The sequence below is a fragment of the Lipotes vexillifer genome, unplaced genomic scaffold, assembly GCF_000442215.2.
Source record: "Lipotes vexillifer unplaced genomic scaffold, Lipotes_vexillifer_v1.1 scaffold39, whole genome shotgun sequence".
NCBI classification, from domain to species: domain Eukaryota; kingdom Metazoa; phylum Chordata; class Mammalia; order Artiodactyla; family Lipotidae; genus Lipotes; species Lipotes vexillifer.
In genome coordinates, this window is record NW_006787038.1 from 2,194,832 (window position 1) to 2,201,541 (window position 6,710).

Consider the following 6,710-nt stretch of genomic DNA (forward strand, 5'->3'; position numbering starts at 1 on the left):
GGTACGCGGGCCTCTCACTGCTGTGGCCTCTCCCGTTGCGGAGCACAGGCTCCGGACGCGCAGGCTCAGCGGCCATGCCTCACGGGCCCAGCTGCTCCGCGGCATGTGGGATCTTCCCGGACTGGGGCACGAACCCCTGTCCCCTGCATCGGCAGGCGGACTCTCAACCACTGCGCCACCAGGGAAGCCCCTGTAAGGCATTATTATTAGCCACACTGTTTAAGATGATCAGATGTGATTAGGGCTTGGGCTTTTGTTGACAAATGGAATAAAGTGAAGGAAGAGAGAAAGAGGGAAACATTGTTCCTCCTGAGATCACTAGGTAGGAGTTGGAAGAAAGTGGACAAATAAACTGCCTGTGTACATCAGCAGCAGCACCCACTGTGTGTGGGTCCCCTGGCACTGAATTTTTTTTTTGGTGGGGGGAAGGGGAAGGAGCAGAAGAGAACTGATGCACAGCCCACCCACACGGCTCAACCCTAATGGTCAGTGGTGATTTCTGATAGCCCAGAGCCCTGTACTCTCCCTGTGTCTGATGTGAGTGAGTCACTCCAAATCAGAATGTCAGCACCATTCCAGAAGCCCAGTCCCATGCAATCCCATGAAAGGAATATCTTGTTAGCCAGCAGGAGTTATCTGCTTTCACTGATGTCCTCCTGAAACCTGGACCCAACCAGAACGCCGGGACAACTCCATAGACATGAATTCTGGAATCCCTCAGGATATCTGGTCAACCCTATATGTTTGGGGAGTGGGAAGAGGATAGGGTGGTCAGAGGGACTGGAGAGCACACCAAAGAGAAGATATGGGGTCTGGGGTAAAAGAGGGGGGCATGAGCTCTACTTGTCTAAAAGCAGTAATGCATGAGAAAGCTATCCTGAGATGGGCCCATTTATACCTTGAGTGGTTAGTAAATGGGGCAAAAGAGAGAACGTGACATTGTAACTTTTCCCTGTAAGAGGAGAAAGGGGTTGGTGGGGATGAGGTGTGGTCACTTCCCTGCACTATCCAGCAGGAACATTGACCCTACCCCTGACTTGGCTCAAGTTAAAGCAAATAGAGTGATGTTTAACTAGCATCACAAGTGCTGGTTAGGGGGAAAACATCCATAAACTCGTGCATACAATGCTTACAAATGCTTGGTTTAGAGAAATAAAATTTGATGAGGATGGTCTGAAGGTTATACAGTTTATGTATTCTTTCAGTTCTTAAAATCTCTCTTTGAATCTCACCAGCTGTTGGATCTGAACCATGTGCTTTCGGTCTCCAGTGGAAATGCTTTTTAACAAACTCAGATTTCTGAAGAAGTCATCAGCCTACATTGAGAGGTCGTAAGAGAAGGACTTATGGAACTCCTTGTCATATCTCTGGTAAGAATGTTTTCTTTATGAGGAGCCATGGAAGAAATTTCTCTTAGTTCTTCGTCCCAGGAATAGTTGTTTTCCCCCTAAACACCTGGCTTTTATTTTATGGACACTATAGATCATATAACTGACCACGTCTCCCCCTTTTTCTGCATATATTCAATTTTTTTTTTGGCTGCCTTGAATCATCCTTGCTGCGCACGGGCTTTCTTTAGTTGTGGCGAGCAGTGTCTTCTCTTGTTGTGGAGCAGGGGCTCTGGGCATGCGGGCTTCAGTAGTTGCAGCATGCGGGTTTCAGTAGTTGCAGCATGCGGGCTCAGTAGTTGCAGCTCACGGGCTTAGTTGCTTCGCGGCATGTGGGATCTTCCTGGACCAGGGATTGCACCCATGTCCCCTGCATTGGCAGGCGGATTCTTAACCACTGCGCCACCGGAGAAGTCCCTGCTTATATTCAAATTTGAAGCAATCTTGAGCCAGCGTACAGATCCTCATAACCTGCAGAACTGAATTTCACCCTTAGTATGTTCATCTTCTGTTTTTTTTCTTGTTTTCCCCTTTAAAATCTTTCTTGTATATCTATTGTTTTGCTTTATTATATTGCATGTAATTTTAAAAAGTCATCTTAAATTATTCTGAGAGCAAGTTGCTTAAATAAATACAAAGGTGGTGAAGGGGTGCTAGCTCACGCGAGTCCATTTGCTGACTGTGGTTGGGTGGCTTGAACAACAGGCTATTCATAAGTACAGGAAATTTGCAAGACTGATGTTAGAAACTGGAAGTACCTGCACTATTTATAGCTGCATTTTTAAACAAATTCTTGAATCTGAGCAGTGAATATGTGCTATTCTAACTGAAAAGGTAATTATCAAATTCCTTAGTAGTCACTTGGCCACGGGCTAGAAGTAACTCGACTCTCCGCCCAGGGGAGATTTCTGGCGATTTCTTTCATCTAAGCAGCACTATTTTCTTTTTAAGCTTAATTCCTTTCAAAGATCAAAGTCCAAATACTTAATCAAAACCACTGATTTTGCAAATGCACAGCCAATCTTGGACTAGATTTGCAACCACCAAATATTGAAGAAAGCAAAGCAAAATGGAACCAGGCCCTTACAAAATACAGTGATGTTTAACTAGCATCACAAGTGCTGGTTAGGGGGAAAGCATCCATAAACTCGTGCATACAATGCTTACAAATGCTTGGTTTAGAGAAATAAAATTTGATGAGGATGGTCTGAAGGTTATACAGTTTATGTATTCTTTCAGTTCTTAAAATCTCTCTTTGAATCTCACCAGCTGTTGGATCTGAACCATGTGCTTTCGGTCTCCAGTGGAAATGCTTTTTAACAAACTCAGATTTCTGAAGAAGTCATCAGCCTACATTGAGAGGTCGTAAGAGAAGGACTTATGGAACTCCTTGTCATATCTCTGGTAAGAATGTTTTCTTTATGAGGAGCCATGGAAGAAATTTCTCTTAGTTCTTCGTCCCAGGAATAGTTGTTTTCCCCCTAAACACCTGGCTTTTATTTTATGGACACTATAGATCATATAACTGACCACGTCTCCCCCTTTTTCTGCATATATTCAATTTTTTTTTTGGCTGCCTTGAATCATCCTTGCTGCGCACGGGCTTTCTTTAGTTGTGGCGAGCAGTGTCTTCTCTTGTTGTGGAGCAGGGGCTCTGGGCATGCGGGCTTCAGTAGTTGCAGCATGCGGGCTTCAGTTGCAGCATGCGGGCTTCACTTTTTTTTTTTTTGGCTAGTTATCACTAAACACTGAACCCTGCTGCTCTTCAAACACTCTCTTTTCCTTTTTTTTAGGAATAAAAAAAGACGTTGATGCCCCATCCTTTGAGTTACAGCTATTAGGACAATGGAGAGAGGGATGAGAGTAGGAGCGGGATGTAATATTAGGAGGCGTTTGATGGCTGCAAGTCTAGTCCACTTAGTTTTTGTATTGGATGGGCCCATTGCCACTTTCATTGAGAAGACGTGCAGATGAGGGCTTCTGTCACCGAAAAGGGGTCACAGCTGGCAGAGGAGTGATGGTATTCACAGTAACCCTTCTTCTGGCCGACAGTCCTGGGAATGTGGATGCTAGCTCCAGGGTTGGCCACACCGGCAGAAAAGTCATTGAAGTTGGAGGTTTCGTGGAGTCGAGTTAGGTGCCGGGCATTGTCCAGGTCCCCCTTGGGATCATAGGCTCAGATGCAGGTACTGCTTGCTCAGTTTCTCAATGCCCTCCTCAAGGTGTTTCAGACCATTGTCCTCTCTCATGGCCTTGGTGATGAAGTTAGTGTGGCAGCCTGCACCATTCCAGGTCCCAGGAATGGGCTTAGGGTCAAAGGTTGCTGTCATTCCAAAGCCTTCAAATACATGCCACGAGATGAAACGGGCCGCCCAGAAATGCTGTCTCATATCCATTCCTTCACAGGGTCCTATCTGGAATTCCCACCAGGCAGGAATGACCTTGGCATTCCGTCCCTGAAATCTTGACACAAGTGTACAAGCAGGCCTGGTGGTGAGCCTGCACAATATCCCTGCCACAGGCTTTGTCTGCTCCCACACCACAGTCATATGGACCTTGGGGCCCAGGGAAGTGGCTGGAAGGCCAAGCAAAGGGGTGTTCGTCTGTGCCCATGAGAATATATTCGTGCTCCATTCCAAACCGGGGGTGCTGGTTGCTCACCATGTCTGTGACCCATTTACAGGTGTGCCTTCAATTGGTGTCTGTGGGCTTTCGGTTGTATTTGAAGACTTCACAGAACACCAGCTTGGGGTCCTTGCAGAAAAGGTCCTGAAACGTGGCAGCAAGGATGAGATACTTGTCACTGTTGGAGCTTCAGACTGAAAAGTACTAGAACCATCAAAATGCCACTCAGGCAACTCATCTAACACCGTCAATCCACGTACGCATAGCTTGGGCTTCCTCACCTGAGACAGGGACATGCCCACCTGCTGGATGCCTTTTTTCAGTGGGAACTCGCTGAAGTGGCCGTGGTAGGAGGCATCCTGGGTGGCAGGGCAGGCAGGCGGTGAGAATGAGGTGCAGGAGGAGAGGCGAGGAGGCCGGGGATGCTGTGCGGACGCTCTGCTCCCCTCCCACCCTCAGCTCTGCCAAAATTGTCGCTTCCTTCTCATCTAGGAAAAGAAACAAGCTGAGCCGAGAAATGGTTTGAATGGGGCAATGGGAGGGTGTCTATTTTCTAAATCTCCCTCGCAGTCTAAGGGTTCCTTCTGTTTCTCTCTGTGTCACCTAGTTTCAAGAGGAAATGGTGATGAGCTTACCTGCTTCCAGATGGCGCAAGCATTGGGTACCATCTGGACCCAATGGTACATGGTATCCTTTGTACCACAGTGATGACGGCTCAGCGTCAGGGGGAGGGGGAGACAGAGCACAGGCATGATTTATGGATGTGATTCAGTCTTCTTGGGCCTGCTTCCCTACAGGACTAAGCAGAGGCCAAAGTGGGAAGAAGGAAAAGATTCATTCTGGATCCTTTGGCCCCTTTTCCATTGGGAGTGATTCTGACTCTCACCTGCTTAGAATTGAGGATGCCAAGGAGCTTTCTGGTACAAATATTAACAGTGTGGAAAATTGGCCCAGAGTATAAACAGGAGTTTGAAAAGGAAAGAATCAAGCCCATTGTATTCTTAAAGAAAAGGCTTTGAAAAAAAAAATCACAACTTGTAGATTTCAAAAGACTATCTTCTTTCCAGTTTTCCATTTAGAAAATACGGATATAATAAATACACATTTGGGGGCTTCCCTGGTGGCGCAGTGGTTGAGAGTCCGCCTGCCGATGCAGGGGACACGGGTTCGTGCCCCGGTCCGGGAAGATCCCACATGCCGCGGAGCGGCTGGGCCCATGAGCCATGGCCGCTGAGCCTGCGCATCCAGAGCCTGTGCTCCGCAACGGGAGAGGCCACAGCGGTGAGAGGCCCGTGTACCGCAAAAAAAAAAAAAAAAACACATTTGTACACACTTGCCTTGAGGAAAGCTCCTCAGAAATGCATAGTGGTTATCCTGAATGGTAAGATTCCAGGGGATTGTTTTTTTCTTGTTTGGATCTATGGTCTGATTTCCCCACAGTGAATGTGAATGGCAATATTGTTGGATGCTAAGTGAAGGTCAGGTTCTAAAGTCACACGTAAAGAAGAAAATCATGTCCCCTAACATTACCCCTTGAAGATTACTTCCCTACTAAAATGGGATATATATGGCTCTGTGTATCACAAAGTAGTTGACTTGAATTTAGGGACTGAGATATATGAAAAGATACACATCTTCATACATCAGAATCCACTCAAGGTGCTGAAAAGGTGCTAAGCTTTGCGGGAATTGGAACCAGCTGCTGAGGGAATATCTGTCATCTTGCTCTTCGTTCGGTGGAGCCTCTGCTCACTGAGCACAACGGCCTCTGAGGAAATGTCTTCACTCTTCACATTTTTGCTTTCTCTCTGTTTCTCTCACTGTTTCGTTCTCTCTCCTCCTGGGATGTGGTGAGGGGGCTTGGCTTAGAGCTGGGTTTGCAAGGCAAGCCATTATATTCACTTAGATTGCATATTCTAGATCAATAAAATTAGCATTTTATTCTAAGATAGATTAATTAATTAATTGAATTTATTGAATTCTAAGGTGAATTTATTCCCACTTCACGTAAAGTTAAGAAAGCTTTGTGTACGGTATGGGGTGGTTGGAATGGAGTAGGTCTGGGTATAAAAGCAGGAACTTTGAGGAGACCAGGAAGGGCCTGCCCACTTTTGCTTGGAAATCCAGCCTGGAAGCTCTTAGCTGCTGCAGCAAGGTGTTGATAAAGGTGGCTCTTAACTCTGGGTCACTTTCCTATTTGGGGTGGTGGGCAAGAGGAGAGATCAGTTGGAGGGATGGAATAGAATCTTTTTTTTTTTTTTTTTTGCGGTACGCGGGCCTCTCACCCTTGTGGCCTCTCCCGTTGCGGAGCACAGGCTCCGGACGCGCAGGCTCAGCGGCCATGGCTCACGGGCCCAGCCGCTCCACGGTATGTGGGATCCTCCCGGACCGGGGCACGAACCCGTGTCCCCTGCATCGGCAGGCGGACTCTCAACCACTGCGCCACCAGGGAAGCCCTAGAATCATTTTTATATGTCCTTCTCCCTCACTTTCTCATTCCCAAATAGAAACAGGTCCCCACAAGACTGGTATGCCCCTGGGAGATGTCTGGGGTCCCTGGCAAGGGAACATTCGCCCAACACTTACTTATTGAGCACCTATTATATGTGAAGCACTGGGATGAGTATTGAGTCTTCTTGGGGGTAGCCTGTATACCCTCCTTCCTCCCTGCCATGGGGGCAGGAAGAAAGGGAAAGA

At 47.1% G+C, this 6,710-nt stretch overlaps 1 pseudogene; it reads right to left on the reverse strand.

The window, feature by feature from the left end:
• Positions 1-3,305: 3,305 nt before the first annotated feature.
• On the reverse strand, positions 3,306-4,699 carry LOC103072863 (glutamine synthetase pseudogene; annotated as a pseudogene).
• Between the last annotated feature and the right edge of the window lie 2,011 nt (positions 4,700-6,710).